At 39.9% G+C, this 17,488-nt stretch overlaps 1 pseudogene; it reads right to left on the reverse strand.

Annotated features, from left to right (window-relative positions):
• Positions 1 to 481: 481 nt before the first annotated feature.
• On the reverse strand, positions 482 to 16,866 carry LOC149219301 (putative polygalacturonase; annotated as a pseudogene).
• Positions 16,867 to 17,488: the final 622 nt, after the last annotated feature.

The following is a 17,488-nucleotide window of genomic DNA, read 5'->3' on the forward strand; positions in this document are numbered from 1 at the left end:
GTCAACAGGAAGATTCTGGCCTTGAAATGTATAGCAGTTTGGACAATGCAGTGCCAACCATGTGCACAACTATCTCAACGAGCTTGCAGATCCAAATTTGTTTGTACTTGGGCCTCCTCCCTAGGCCCTTCTAGAGGCAAGGCCTCTAATTTTGTACTGTTTCCAACGTTTTCAAATTCCATAACCATGCACTTGTTGGAATGCATTGCTTCCATAAGAGTGACAGAGTTCAGATAACAGGATGTCTTCTCGTATAGGTGAGAATTCAAATCTTAATCCATGTGAATACACAGTAAGGCAGTTTGTTTGGTAGGGCTAGTGACCTTAAATTGAACATTTGCCAAATTTTTCATTCGGCCAAAAATACAAACCTCCAAAATTCTGCTTCAGCAATGCATGCCTATGCCTTTCCAATGATGCCAAAATGAGCAGAGAAATTCACGAACAAAGAATATCTACGCTGCCTGGCATACTCTAACTTCTAAGAATGTCTTAGCATTGGACAATAAGATACATTAATTTGATCTCGAGTTTGGAAGTTTGAGCATGGTGATGGCGAAACATTTGCAGAAAAACCCTCAACAAATTCACAATGCCAAATAGTTCTTCCTTGTGGAATACCTTCCAATTTAATATTTGAAAGGCAGATGTCGACAAAAGGGGTCTTATGCAGGCCCTTGAAGGATGGTGCATTATGTATGTCTTTACCCACAATATCTCTTATTATTATTCCCTTGATGAGTGGAAGAGCACTGAGATCCCAGTTACTATCTGGGTGATCATTAGAATTAGCTGTGAACTTGTTGGGTATCTTGACATTTTCCATTGTTATGTTAGAGATTGTGATATTGGTAATATAACCACCTCTCCCAATATCAGTCTTCACTCTGACACCTGCAGATGCATTATAAACTTTCAAGTTTTCTACCAGTACACTTTCTATTCCCCCAGACATTTCACTTCCAATTCCAATCCCTGAACAAGTTGGAGTTGTTCCTGTCACTCACCGAATAATTATGTTTGAGCTTGGATGCCCCACAGCTATTCCATACTCGTCCCATCCACTCTTTATTGCTACAAGATCATCACCACTGCGAATGTAGCAGTCTTCTATACAGACATTTGAGCTTGAATCTGACCACAAGTATATGTGCTATGATGTTAGAGATAGACCTAGAATAGAACCTAAAGAAATATTAATACCTTACAAAACAGCAGAAGTGACAAGGATCACAAGAATGCCCCGTAATTAAGAAATTTAAAACTTGTAAGCAAATAACACAAGTAATAAGGATCACAAGACATAAGGACGAAGAAGCTGAACAAGCATATGAGATAGTACACCAAAAAGTGAGTCAGTAGGAAGGATTTGCACCTTTTTTTCAATATCTTATTACAATATGCCAATGTGTAACCTTACAAGAAATATTGTAGTTTAAGACCCAAGTTCTTTTGAAGGAGCTGGATTATATGGGAAATTGTGGATTGACCCAATTTTTTCAATATAGGGGAAACTTTAGCAAGAAACATGGTAATTTGAGCAAGGTAATGCATCTTAAAATATATCTATAAATCCCAGCCTAGTGTGCTATACCCAGTGATGGTTTAATACGGAGAGAAACATACTATATCCAGTGAATTAGAATCCATCGTAGAAACCTCATAAAACTCATCCTCAAACTCACAAGAAAAGAAAGACTAGTGAATAGTTGAAGAAAATCAAGAAAGGTATCCCAATTCCAATTTCAGGAAACTCTTAAAACACTCACAACTTAATGCTATGGAAAAAAGATCTTAAAGGAGTAAGGTGGTTGCTTTTCACTTCTAGCCCTAAGAATGAGAAAATGGTGAAAATTATTGATGGTCATCCTACTAACTAATAACCATCAAACTCTACCTTGCCATTGGGCTTACTTTGGTATCAGACATGGAAGCTCCTCAAAAAAGAGAGACGAATCCAAATTGGTGACCCCAACCATGCATCCTGCTTTCTATGTCCTCTATTGAGCCCCCGAGAGCAAGTCAGTATTTCCATACTCTTAATTTTCAGATTTGATAAGTTCAAAAGCTTGCCATCAAATATCTAATTCCACATCATCTAATGAAAAAGAAGTCAGTCCTTACAAAGGAAATAAAACGCAATTGGCACAAAGTGCTCAATCAATTAAGGACAAGGAAATCATTAAAATAGCAAAGAACAAGAAAAACACAACAGGGTTATTGTGGCCTTAGCAATGTTCACATGTCAAGAAAGTCAAATCATGACATAACTAGTCAGTGTCATTAGAAGATGTTTACACCATGATTGATAAGGATGATTCAATATTCATTCAGGTTATGAAAGAGACATCATTAAATTGGAGAAAGATCACTTGCAAGAACCTTGACACGAGATATATCATTCAACTGAAGCTTCTTCAACTAAATGAATAAAACTCATCCTCAAACTCACAGGAAAAGAAAGACTAGTGCATAGTTGAAGAAAATCAAGAAAATTATCCCAATTTCTTAAATCAATTTCAGGAAACTATCAAAGTACTCACAACTTTATGCTATGGAAAAAAGACCTTAAAGGAATAAGGTAGTACTCCCCAAATGGGATGCCAGAAGCATGAGAGGGTGGGGGACGGGATGCCACCATCCCACCAATCAACACGCCCAGGGGACGTGGGAGCACGCCCCTCTAGAGGATTGAAAGGTACATGGAACAAGCATGGGAGTTCCAACGCACACATGAAGCTCCTCCCTCATTACACCATCCACTGCTCAATGAGACGTAGCACCATCCAACTTGATTTTGTATCTTTGATGGATTTCAGCTCAATCAAGAGCTTTATCATTTTGCTCTGCCCCATCAATTCGACATTTATTCAAGGGCAGGCAAAGGCACTTAGCTTTTGCATTTTGCTCCAATCTTTTATTATGCATTGTATATTGGAAAGCCTCCGGAAAGTTCTCAAGTCTCAGGATGTTTATCAAGAAAATGCTCGTCCTTGGCTCTTGCAATTTCATTGTCTTTTATTTCTTGTGGAGAGTGAATTCAGGATTTTGTTGTTATGGTTCTGTGTCCTGTGGCTATTTTGGGACAATGCACACATTGGCATTGGAGTCAGATGTTTACGCTGAGACCTCTGGCCTGCCTCAGTGGTTTCCTGGTGACCTCCTAGTCCATTGTTAGCCTTTCCTGAATCTTAGTGAGGAATGGGATGGAATTAGCCATGCTAGTAGGAGCACTCATTCCAAATTTCACTCTCTTCCAATGATGGAATGTGTCCATGCCACATTTTGCAGGTCTAGGGTCTTTTCTTTACGGCAATTTTTTTTAAATTCTCACTGTCGTCGTTTTTGAGTGGTTTGTAGTTTTCAGTCAAGGGGTTAGCAGTAGCATAAGGCTTGCCCCTAGATATGGGCCTATTAGCTCCCCTTCACTCATTGGCATCACTCTCAGGGGTGGGAGCCTTAGCCCCCCGCCCAAGCCAATGACGATCATCCTTGGATCTTCACAGCCCATCCCAAGACACTCTGGGAGGTCCAACCTCGAGTCAAAAACACTTTCCATTCCAGTGGACTCCCCTACTCTGTTTGAGTAGCAAGACACGCTGCATCAACATGCTCAGTCCGCTGAGGAGCAACTCATTACCAGGAGCGTGGCTTCGCCAAGGCCCAAACGAGAGTAGAAAGCTCAGCAGCCAGGTTTAGGGAACTTACACTGCAGCCAATTCAAGATGAATTGATTTAGCTGAAACAAGAGTTGGCAGATGAGCAGTGCACCCTCACTGATTCCGAAGTCTTGGTTGAGGTTGCATAGTGGATGACCAACATTGGTCATACTCGGGGAAGATACAACCAATATATGTACACTGTGGACATCCACTGGCACCTGAAATTTTTCCTTGGTAGGGTTCTCCTTGAAAAAAATGCAACCAGAGAGGACATGCTTCTCTCCCTGGATCATATGTGAAGACAATTAGCGTCTATGGTTCAAAGGCTTGGACAAATTGAAAGGCACATGGGCATCCCTCTAGAACCAGGCTGCTTCTCTCCCTGGATCGTATGCAAAGACAATTGGCAGCAATAGATCGAAGGCTTTGACACATTGAAAGGCACATGGCCATCCCTCCAAAACCAAGTTGCTCTCTAGGCAGCAATAAGTAGCCCATACAAGTAGAAGCCACTGAATCTGATCACTCCTCATGATGGTTTTCTCAATTAGTTTGTTTATCCTCATGCAACATTTTTGTTTGTTTTAGATCCTTACAGGCCCTAGAGGCCCAGTTACATTTTTTAGACTTCTAAATATAGTCAACAGGGCTAGTTTTTGGACTAAAACTCTTTTGAAAAGACTGAAATTTTGTATCTGGTTGGGCCTGTCCAATGGAAGACTGTATCAACACTAAAATGTAACCCTATGTTATCAGGCAATAGAAATATTTAATTCACAAGACAAAAGGGAATAAGGTCATACCTTTTCACTTCTAGCCCTAAGAATGAGAATATGGTGAAAATTATTGATGGTCATCCTCCTAACTAATAACCATCAAACTCTATCTTGTCATTGGGCTTACTTTGGTATTAGACATGGAAGCTCCTAAGAGAAACGAATCCAAATTGGTGACCCAACTATGCATCTTGCTTTCTATGTCCTCAGTTGAGCCGCAAGAGCAAGTCATTGTTTCCATACTCTTAATTTTCAGATTTGACAAGTCCAAAAACTTGCCATGAAACATCTAATTCGACATCATCTAATGAAAAAGAAGAATTCGGTTCTTGCAAAGCAAATAAAACGCAATTGGCACAAAGAAATCAAGCGATTAAGGACAAGTAAATCATTGAAATAGAAAAGAACAAGAAAAACATAACAGGGTTAAGGTGACCTTCGCAATGTTTACATGTCAAGAAAGTCAAATAATGACATCACTAGCCAGTTTCATTAGAAGATGTTTGATTGATAAGGATGATTCCATATTCATTCAGGTTATGAAAGAGAGATCATTGAATTGGAGAAAGATCACTTGCAAAAACCTTAACACAAGATACATCATTCAACAGAAGCTTCTTCTCACGGGAGATGAAAACATCAACTACATTCAGGAAACTTTTAGTGGAATGGATACAAGGAAGAAGTGACTGACGTACCTCAGAGATTTTGCCTTGGAGATAAAACTGAAAGTTTCTGGTAAAAGTTAAACTTCAGTTGGTTATTTAAAGTTAGTGAGGTCAAGAGTTAATATCCCAAAAGCAGAATTACTATTTGAGAATATGTAGGATGTTAGATAGCCACATAAATTTATGGATAATATACAGAAAAAAAGCAAAATGAACTTCGAGCTCATGATAACCTGATGCATACTATAGCAATGCTCATGATGGTCCATTGTTTAGAGAATATCAGAGGAAAGCAGCTTCAGAGCATATGTCCAGTACTAACGTGGCATTCTTATGGTCCTAGTATATGCTTCTTTATATTTGCAACTATCCAAATTGAGGTTATTTTGACCAAACTTATGGCAGGTTTTCAATAAACAAAGGGTACTTGTCAGATTTGCAGCCTATTCTTACTATCTAATTATCAATCGATTGATGTCCGATTGTGTGTACACCAGACTTTACTAAGCTTTAAACATGATAGTAGAATCCTTTACTTATCCTACTTCAAACTCCCTGACTGCAATGCCATTGTAGCTTGGGGTCATTGGAGGGCACCGATGACCCGAATCTATAATCACGATAAGGATGACCCTTGAAACCTAGGGATAAATAACATTTGTTATTCTCAGTTGTGAATGAAAGCTCACTTTGGCTTTGTGCCTGGGTCCTCTGATGACCCAAATCTACAATCATGATAAGGATGACCCTTGAAACCTAAGGATAAATAGCATTTGTTAATCTCAGTCATGAACGAAAGCTCCGGTGGCGTTTAGAGAAATGTGAAAATTCAAAATCCTCCATCAAGTAAGGTTCTCCCTTAACCATTAACAGATCTTCATCTACCATTGTTATTGCTAAGGCCATGTTGTCAATCCTAGAGCATTCAAATAAATGAACAAGAGAAGTCCTGGTTTATTTCAAGTCCTGGAAGAGAGGGATAGAACCTACCTTCTAAAATGTCTTCAGAAGTGACAACTGAAACCAAATTGTAGAGAATCATGACACAGCCGCTTATGTACCCTAAAGTTCATTTGAAATTAAATTGTAGCTCGTCGTGACGAGGATCTTTAGCTACCCGAAATATCGTCTGAAACTGCTAATATAAACTATCATCATAGCCATAAGGTCTCTGATTCTGTCAATGCATTTAACAGGAATGTAAATTTCATTTTTTTTAGATATACAGGGGAAAAATCAGAGATATAAAAAAAAATAAAGCACAGTTCCCAAGGCAGTTTCAACAAGGACTCGATATAAAGAGATAGTTACCAAGGTAGTATCAACGACATCCATTTCAGTAGAAACAACATAGAGCATTTTGAAAAATCGATCTACGGAAAGAGTTGCCATCTTCAAAGAGAAGCTTTGATTGGTTTTCATTACTCTTTTGCTTGACATTCCCCATAATTTAAGAAATCTTCCAATGAATTTCCTCAAAACCAATCATTCTTTGGCAGAGAGAAAAAGATCTCAACTGTAAGTTGTGTTCCTTGTTCCAGAAAACCAGCTTGAGCAACTTAAATTTGATATCACGGCATGCTGTCATGGGCTATCTATTATTTGGATTCATATGTTTCCATTAGCTATCAATTATATTCACAGTGATGCACCCCATAAATTCACCAAATAGAGCAAGATCATAACAATACATAACATACTAGAAATTAGGTGGGAGAAATCACCAAAACTTAAGTTGATAAACAGAAATCCTATAGTTCATCCCTTGATTGAATCCACATTCTTTGTACTTTTCACATCATTTCTGTTAGGCAACAATTTAGCCCTAGGCAACATTCTAAACAACATTCATGATAATTGGACAAAAAGAAAGTATCTAGAAAATGAGATAGAACTAGGAGTGAGTTCATCAGAGCATGCAAACATGTTAAAATTGGCAACTAGGGCCAAACTCCATGTGGGTCATCTTATTAATGGAAGCTGATATTTTTCTTGGATCCCTCTCATCGAGATGTGTAGGATTGATCTAAAGATCATCCGATTCTGATAAGTATTCATAGAGATATGAATTTATTTGTGTTATGGGACAATTCGTCGAGGTCGGCCAGAAACCAAATAAACCCCACTTGTGCTCAACGTTTTAGTATAAATAGAGGTGGCCTTCAAGTCATGTCAACACACTTGGGATCTCTTCCTCTCTACTTGGGTTTTAGTAGAAGGAGAGATCCTAAGGGATAACGCTGCACTAATCTAGAGGGCAGAAGCCGAAACTGCCGGAACTGCGGGAAAAGCTAGAACTGCTGGGAATAGCCGGAATTGCTGGAACTGCCAGGAATAGCCGAAATTGCCAGGAATAGCCGGAATTGCCAGAACTATCGGACCTGCCGGGAAAAGCCGAAACTACAGGGAAAAGCCGGAACTGCTGGGAATAGCTGGAATTGCCGGAACTGTCGGGAATAGCCGAAATTGCTGGAACTGTCATAAATGCCGGGAATAGCCGACACTGCCGGGAACAGCCAGAACAGCCGGGAAAGCTGACGCAGAGGGAAAAAGCCGGAACTGCCAGAAATTGTTGGGAAAAGCCGGAACTGTTGGAACTGCCAAGAATAGCCGGAATTGCTAGAATTGTCAGAACTGCTAGGAACAACCGAACTTGCCGAAACTGCCGAAACAACCAGAGCATCTGTCTCCGAAGGAGAGCATCATGCAAGGGACAATTGTAGGATGTTAGATAGCCACATAAATTTATGGATAATATATAGAAAAAATGCAAAATGAACTTCGAGCTCATGATAACCTGATGCATACTATAGCAATGCTCATGATGGTCCATTGTTTAGAGAATATTAGAGGAAAGCAGCTTCAGAGCATATGTCCAGTACTAACGTGGCATTCTTATGGTCCTAGCATATGCTTCTTTATATTTGCAACTATCAAAATTGAGGTTATTTTGACCAGACTTATGGCAGGTTTTCAATAAACAAAGGGTACTTGTCAGATTTGCAGCCTATTCTTACTATCCAATTATCAATCGATTGATGTCCGATTGTGTGTACACCAGAATTTACTAAGCTTTAAACATGACAGTAGAATCCTTTACTTATCCTACTTCAAACTCTCTGACTGCAACGCCATTGTAGCTTGGGGTCATTAGAGGGCACCGATGACCCGAATCTACAATCACGATAAGGATGACCCCTGAAACCTAAGGATAAATAACATTTGTTATTCTCAATTGTAAATGAAAGGTCACTTTGGCTTTGTGTCTGGGCCCTTTGATGACCCAAATCTACAATCATGATAAGGATGACCCCTGAAACCTAAGGATAAATAGAATTTTTTAATCTCAGTCGTGAACGAAAGCTCCGGTGGCGTTTAGAGAAATGTGAAAATTCAAAATCCTCCATCAAGTAAGGTTCTCCCGTAACCATTAACAGATCTTCATCTACCATCGTTATTGCTAAGGGCCTAAGGCCATGTTGTCAATCCTAGAGCATTCGAATAAATGAACAAGAGAAGTCCTGCTTTATTTCAAGTCCTGGAAGAGAGGGATAGAACCTACCTTCTAAAATGTCTTTAGAAGTGACAAGTAAAACCAAATTGTAGAGAATCATGACATAGCCGCTTATGTACCCTAAAGTTCATTTGAAATCAAATTGTAGCTCGTCGTGACGAGGGTCTTTAGCTACCTGAAATATTGTCTGAAACTACTAATATAAACTATCATCACAGCCATAAGGTCTCTGATTCTGTCAATGCATTTAACAAGAATGTAAATTTCATTTTTTTTAGATATATAGGGGAAAAATCAAAGATCTAAAAAACAAATAAAGCACAGTTCCCAAGGCAGTTTCAACAAAGACTCGATGTAAAGAGATAGTTACCAAGGTAGTATCAACGACATCCATTTCAGTAGAAACAACATAGAGCATTTTGAAAAATCGATCTATGAAAAGAGTTGCCATCTTCAAAGAGAAGCTTTGATTAGTTTTCATTACTCATTTGGTTGACATTCCCCATAATTTAAGAAATCTTCAAATAAATTTCCTCAAAACCAATCATTCTTTGGCAGAGAGAAAAAGATCTCAACTGTAAGTTGTGTTCCTTGTTCCAGAAAACCAGCTTGAGCAACTTAAATTTGATATCACGACATGCTGTCATGGGCTATCTATTATTTGGATTCATATGTTTCCATTAGCTATCAAGTATATTCATAGTGATGCACCCCATAAATTCACCAAATAGAGCAAGATCATAACAATACATAGAATACTAGAAATTAGGTGGGAGAAATCACCAAAACTTAAGTTGATAAAGAAAAATCCTATAGTTCATCCCTTGATTGTACTTTTCACATCATTTCTGTTAGGTAGCAATTTAGCCCTAGGCAACATTCTAAACAACATTCATGATAATTGGACAAAAAGAAAGTATCTAGAAAATGAGATAGAACTAGGAGTGAGTTCATCAAAGCATGCAAACATGTTGAAATTGGAAACTAGGGCCAAATTCCATGTGGGTCATCTTATTAATGGAAGTTGATATTTTTTTGGATCCCTCTCATCGAGAGGTGTAGGATTGATCTAAAGATCATCTGATTTTGATAAGTATTCATGGAGATATGAATTTATTTGTGTTATGGGACAATTCGTCGAGGTCGGCCGGCAACCAAATAAACCCCACTTGTGCTCAACATTTTAGTATAAATAGATGTGGCCTTCAAGTCATTTCAACACACTTGGGATCTCTTTCTCTCTACTTGGGTTTTAGTAGGAGGAGAGATCCTAAGGGATAATGCTAACCTAATCTAGAGGGCAGAAGCCAAAACTATCGGGAATAGCCGGAACTGCCGGGAAAAGCTGGAACTGCCGGAACTACCGGAAAAAGCCGGAACTGCCAGAACTGCTGGGAACTGCCGGAACTGCCGGGGATAGCCGGAATTGCCGGAACTGCCAGGAATAGCCGGAATTGCCGGGGATAGCTGGAATTGCCGGAATTGCTAGGAATAGCCGGAATTGCCGGAACTACCGGACCTGCTGGGAAAAGCCGTAATTGATGGGAAAAGTCGGAACTGCTGGGAATAGCCGGAATTGCCAGAACTGTCGGGAATAGCCGAAATTGCCGGAACTATCGGAAATGCTAGGAATAGCCGGAACTGCTGGGAACAACCAAAACAGCCGAGAAAGTTGACGTAGAGGGCAAAAGCTAGAACTGCCAGGAATTGCCGGGAAATGCCGAAACTGCTGGAACTGCCAGGAATCGCTGGAATTGCCGGAACTGTCGGAACTACCAGGAACAGCCGAAATTGCCAAAACTGTCGGAACAACCAGAGCATCTGTCTCTGAAGGAGAGCAGCATGCAAGGGACAGCTAACTAACATTGGGACAATTGTATGGTACTTAGCAGCAAATACACCAAGCATGCAATGTTACAGTGAGCATGCAAGGGATAGCTAGCATGCAAAGGACAATAAGCATGCTGGGACAACAAGCAAGCTAGGGACAACAAGTAAGCAAGATGCAGCTAGCACATAGGTCAGTATGGCAACATGGTGCAGCAATGGCACATAATGCAGTAGAGTGATGGGTACAATCATGATTAATGAAGCATGATGAGATGTAGCATATTGATGATGGGTGCAACATGGTGCAACACGATGAGGTGCAGCATGATGATGAAATGCAGCACAACGATAGGTGAAGGAGTCACCTTGGAGAATCAGTTGAAGCAGTATGTCTTCAACTAATCTCATGTATCATTTTCTTAGAGATGATCTATGCTCTTATCTAGATAAGTCAAAGTGTTGACTTCTGTTGTAAACGTACTATCTCTCTCTCTCTCTGCTGAACTATTGAAGAACATATAAGAAGAATTGATCAAGGTTTTCCCCACATTGGGGTTTGTCCCTGGCTAGCGCCACATCTTGTGTCCCCTTGTCTTGGCTTATCTTCTGCGATTTATGTTTATGTTCTATTTGCAGTTTACTTTAATGCTGATGTGATTGCTAATCTGGAAAAGATATTGAGCTAACTGTGAAAATTGAAATAAATTTCTCTAAGCATAGAACATACCTAAAATTCAACATGGTATCAGAGTTGAGGTGAAGACAATGCCCAAGCAAGAGTGAAAGAGAAATCACCGAAGACAGTTGGGAAAGGACAAAAGGATCAGTGGATTTCTCATCCCTCTTCAAATTCACCGAGGGTGAAGTCGAAGCAGAGAATATTATCAGAATAGTGCAGCAGAAGTTTCTGATGGCCTACCTAAAGATCACTTCATTGGGAAGTCTGGATCTAAGGGTGGAAGGAAAGACAGATGCCTTGGTTGCAATAAGTTTGGCCATTATGCGAAGGAGTGTTCGAATGGTAGAAACACATCTCTTGATGAAGATAACAATCATTCCAGGGACATCTTCAATGATCAAAGGAATGACAGGTAATGTAGGTCATCAAGGAAATGGCCGACTCTTCAAAGAAAGCAAGGAACCCCAGGTATGAAGAATCAAATGTTGTTTTTGATAAGATAAAGAAGCGTTATCTTGTATTGGCCCTCTCCTTCATATTCTTTGGGAATCTGACTTATTGATTGTAGTGCTTCAAGGCACTTCATCGGATAGAAGGGTGCACTCCCTAATTTGGTAGAGATGGAAACAATCGTGGGATTATACTTGGAGCCGATGCCACCTATCCCAGAAAGGGTGAAGGGAATGTTACCCCTCAATTGAATGAGGGTAACTCAACTCATTTACAAAATCTCTTTTATGTCCCTGATCGCAAGAAGAACTTGGTGTCCATTTCAGCAATGGAAGTCAAAGGTTACAAGGTGGCACTCATCGATGGAAAGGTACGTGTTTGAAAATAGAATTTTCAAAGATGTTTTTGAGTTCAGGGTTGTATCAAGTTGCAGGAAGTCCACTGGGGACCATGTCCATTGACACATAGCACTGGAGGTCTGTGAGTCAGATGGTGACAGGGATGCCTGAATTCAAAAAGAGCATGAAAGTACATGTCTGAGATGTACCGAAGGAAAATATTACAAGGGGACCATTCCCCTCATGTAGCAGGTCCACAGGTTTGGAACAACCCAAGGGGTTTGAAATTGATGATTAGGAATCTCACGTATGAAGATGGAAGAAAGCCCTCTATGGCTTGAAGCAAAACTCCCTGAGTGTAGTATGAGAGGATTGATAGCTGTCAGATGAAGCTAAGATTCACTAAGAGTAAAGCCGATCCAAACCATTGTTTGAAGGTTGTGGATGATAGACCTCTCATACCAGCGCCTTATGAGGACGACCTATTTCTAACAGGTGTAGACCCTCTCATTTGCAGAAGTAAGAGGGAGTTGGATTTTGGATGTGGAATGATAAACTGCAAGTCGGTGACTACCTTGAGGATCTTAACTTTCAGAAGTTATATGGTAGTGATGTCGGACCAGATTTTGGAAATGCCTCTGAGTTTCATAAACTCATTCGCGTTGATGTTCTTGGTGAACTTCCATCCGGATATATGTTTGCAGTTAGCATGGTGAGCTCATATTTCGCTGAGCCTCACTGGATTGGTGCCAAGAATCTTCTGAGATATCTTTGGGGCACAATCTCTCATGGATTGAGATACACTGCCGAAATATGAAACTGTGTGATTATTCGAATGCTAACTGGGCAGGCAGTGTGGAGGATCACTAGAGCACTTATTAGTGCTAGTTCTCTTTGGGTTCTACTTCGATATCATGGATGAGCAGGAAGCAAAAGTCGGTTGCTATAAGCACCGCCAAGACCAAATACATAGCTACGAGTATGATCTCGTGTGAAGCTGCATGGTTGCAGAAGCTCTTAAGTGAGATGTTTGTACACGTGATGAATACCACTGTGATTCTATGTGACAACCAAAGGGGGGATTCGATTATTGAGGAATCCCGTATTCGATGATTGCTCCAGCAGATAGAAGCCGGAACTGCGGGGAATAGCTGGAATTGCCGGAACTGTTGGGAAAAGCCGGAACTGCTGGAACTGCCGAGAACTACCGGGAATAGCCGAAATTGCCGGAATTGTCGGAACTGCCGAGAATAGCCGGAATTGCCGGGAATAGCCGGAATTGCCAAAACTATTGGACCTGCCGGGAACTATCGAAATTGCTGGGAAAAGCTGGAACTGCCGGGAATAGCTGGAATTGCCAAAACTATTGGACCTGCCGGGAACTACCGGAATTGCTGGGAAAAGCTGGAACTGCCGGGAATAGCCGGAATTGCCGAAACTGTCAGAATTGTCGGGAACTACCAAAACTGCCGGGAATAGCTGGAATTGTCGGAACTATCAGAACTGTCTGGAATAGCCAGAACTGCCAAGAACAACCAGAATAGCCGGGAAAGCTGATGCAAAGGGCAGAAGTCGGAACTGCTGAAACTGCCGGGAATAGCCGGAATTTCCGGAACTATCGGAATTGTCGGGAATAACCAAAATTGCCGAAATTGCTAGAACAACGAGAGCATCTGTCTCCGAAGGAGAGCAGCATGCAAGGGACAACTAACTAACATCGGGACAATTGTATGGTACTTAGTAGCAAATACACCAAGCATGCAATGTTACAGCTAGCATGCAAGGGACAACTAGCATGCAAAGGACAACAAGCATGCTAGGGACAACAAGCAAGCTAGGGACAACAAGCAAGCAAGATGCAACCAACACATAGATCAATAAGTCAACATGGTGCAGCAATGGCACATAATGCAATACAGTGATGGGTACAGTCATGATTAATGAAGCATGATGAGATGCAACATAGTGATGAGGGGTGCAGCACAGTGAGGTGCAGCGTGATGACGAAGTGCAGCACAACGATAGGTGAAGTAGTCACATTGGAGAATCAGTTGAAGCAGTATGTCTTCAACTGATCTCATGTATCATCTTCTTAGAGATGATCTATGCCCTTATCTAGATAAGTCAAAGTGTTGACTTTTATTGTAAACATACTATCTCTCTCTCTCTCTCTGCTGAACTATTGAAGAACATAGAAGAAGATTGATCAAGGGTTTCCCCACATTGGGGTTTGTCCCTGGCTAGCGCCACATCTTGTGTCCTCTTCTCTTGGTTTGTCTTCTGCGATTTATGTTTATGTTCTATCTACAGTTTACTTTAACGCTGATGTGATTGCTAATCTGGAAAAGATATTGAGCTAACTGTGAAAAATGAAATAAATTGCTTTAAGCATAGAACATACCTAAAATTAACAAAACAGAACCACTAATAAAACTTTCTTAGCAGCGAAAACTACCTGGATCAATCCCATCTGTGTTAGGGGCATCAAGGGGAGCCAATATGGTCACATGTTTTATCACCACATTCCTGCAGGACAGCATGTAGGAGAAATGCTGTGAATAAGAACAACATCTATTCCAATGTATTCTTATTGCAAACAAATACAAATCAACACAAAACTTGCTTAACTCTCACACTCGAAAAAAAAATAGTAATTACCAACCTGCAATAGACTGGATGTATGTTCCAGAATGGCGAGTTAAGGAATATAACATTTGAGATTATTATATTTTCTGAATTAACAAATTCAACAAGGTGACCTCTTGTGTGTTGCAGGGTCTTATTGAACCACATATCCCACCACATTGATCCTTGGCCATCAATAGTCCCATTTTCACCTATACAAGCCAATCATATTGGAAACATGAGCCCTAATCAATCCAGAATCCTTTTCTGAGAACACACACAAACACATTGAGAGAGATTAAAGTCATGGCTGGTCACCTGTAATCACAACATTTTCAAGATTTTCCCCATGAATAAGGCTGATATGCTTTCCTCCAGGTCGTTCTCGGCTGCGACCATATGATGGGAGTGGCTCTATAAGAGGCCAGTCTTTTGGATCCTGCCATATAGAGGGATCAACATGGCTTGAAATTTTAACATGTAGAATTATAATCAGCAAAAGGAAAACCATTCAGAAGATCTTTTAAATCAAATGAGATAAATATTGTTCTCCAATTTTAAATATACATGCAAAGGAAGGCATGCATGTAAGATTAAAGAAACGCCTGCTGACAAGCTTCATGTAAGCCTGGCATTATCTCTGTATTGAAATTACCACGTCTTTTATTGGATGTTTTTTGTTCTAGTTGAATTGACAATAAGGCTTTGGATTTCTTTTGATTGAGCAATAGGCTCACTTATCCAATCCTCATGAACTCGTATTTGCACCAAGAGATGCAATGCACATTCTACAACCAAGGTGGGGTTGGGGCGATCTCGTCATGTGTCTGTGCTCATGCGTGTGTAATAATGCATTGAATCTAAGGGTGCATTGAATATAGACGCTGGCACAAACCCATCTAAAGCCAGGTTTAGTATTCATCTCGAGGTTGCATGTCTCAGGGTTCCAATAGTTGATATTGGACCTTAAGCTTCACTTCACAATCTCTGAGATATTGGACCTTGAGCTTTGCTTCACAACCTCTTAGATTTTGGACCTTGAGCTTCTATTTGCAACCTGGATGTGCATAACAGGCCTGGGTTTAGAATCTAGATGGGTTTGTAATGGAAGTAGTCCAGTCCTATGGACTCGTTCTGTGAACTAGGCCCTTCAACTGCTTGTTGAAGTCTGGCCCTATATATTTGTAGGGTGATTTAGTCCCCTCAACAGCTTGATTCAAGCAATGATCTAGATTATATTATTTAGGTAATCTAGTCCCTTCAAAGCTTGATTAAAGTAATGATCTAAATTATATTATTTATTTTGGCTTTGTTTAACTATTTTATGTTTTGGTATTTTGGTTGGAATTCAGTTATATAATCGTCAGTTAGATTGTGGTCTGGAGTTATCTAACATGTGTATTTGATTACATAAATAAATTCAACATCATGAAAACTCTCGGAGCTCTCGAGTCAAACTTTTAATTTTCACCAATCTGTATGAGATTTAGAGCAAAACTGATCGGAAAATAAGTTCGCAAAGCTTCACAACGTAAAAAAGTTAGACTATTGCATTTATAGTTAGAGTTCTTTCAAAGATACTTTAGAATCCAATGATGTCTTACCTGAGATCCCAGAATGAGTGCATCTTTTCCCAAGTACAGAGTGATGTTGCTTGTGAGATTAAAACTTCCTGTGACCCACTTCCCTGAGGTAACATTAAGCTGTGCCCCACCCTTGTCTGCAAATAATTTCAGATAACCAATGGCCTTCTGAAAGGCTCTGGTATTCATAGTCTTCCCATCACCCACACCTCCAAAGTCTTCAATGGATACAATCTTCTTCCTTCTGCCATTCATCCTAAGAAAACCTGAACAACTCTGCTCTTCTGCTTCAAAAAATCCATGATCCCTCAAGTCCTCAGGCTGATTGACCCACGAGGGAAGATCCATTCCAGTCTTGGTCTGAACCAGCAGCACAACTAGCAACGTCAATAAAAGAATAAAGAGAACCCGAGGTGCCCTTGAAACCCATTTAAGCTTGCAAACAGTCTGTATTCCATCGTTATAGGAGCATGGCTCTTGTTTCTCTGAATCAGTCGTCATTATCTCCTGCCACGCAACATATAAAAACCTGGGTATCTCCATAAAAACATTAGCTAGAAATCACAAATCTCCATAGCTTCTTTGAACGATCAATAAACATGAAACCCATGCAAACAAAATCCCCGTATTGCACTCTATGGTATGATACCCATTCGTCAAACCCCTGTTATTCTGATGGTGCAGAGATGTATTTGTTTGTTTTAAAGGGAAGTTACAATATATTATTTACATTGAAACGGTCTGAATTCATAGCTTGAGACGTGAAGCAAGGCGCTGTCTGCTGAGAACGGAGAGAAATCGAGGCGGGGAGACCAAATTAAGTCCGCAGGTGGCGGGTTCAGTGTCTATTTCTTATTTGTATTTTTCTATAATGTAACAAATCATATCTTGAACTACGCGTTAGGATTCATGTACAGTTCAGGAAAAAAATTTAGAAATTACGAATTAAGCGGAATGTTTTGACATAGATTCTTTTTAAGATATACATACCATTTGATGATCAACAGCTTCGGGGGCAATATGCCCTGATTTTTGATGACACTTTTTTGACAGATATTTTCAGCAATCGTCAGTTTTTGTTATTTTTCCAGACATATTATATATTGTATTATTATTAGTATATCAGTTACAATTATGTAACAGACAGTCATATCACTATTGTGGTAAGGTCATTAATTTTGCATAATTGTGGTAAGGCCATTAATTTTGTATATGTTTCTCATACGCATTTATAGCATGTTATGTTATTTTCAGTTCATTAATGAAAGTTAAAATTTTTTTTCCAGAAATTAGTGGGAGGGGAGCCATGTGATATGAAAATAATTTAATTTGAGAAAAAAAATGGAATTACATATCTTATTGT

Source organism: Pinus tabuliformis, chromosome Q (assembly GCF_031772625.1).
Source record: "Pinus tabuliformis cultivar Carrire ecotype Pingquan chromosome Q, CPIR1, whole genome shotgun sequence".
In the NCBI taxonomy this organism is placed as follows: Eukaryota; Viridiplantae; Streptophyta; class Pinopsida; order Pinales; family Pinaceae; genus Pinus; species Pinus tabuliformis.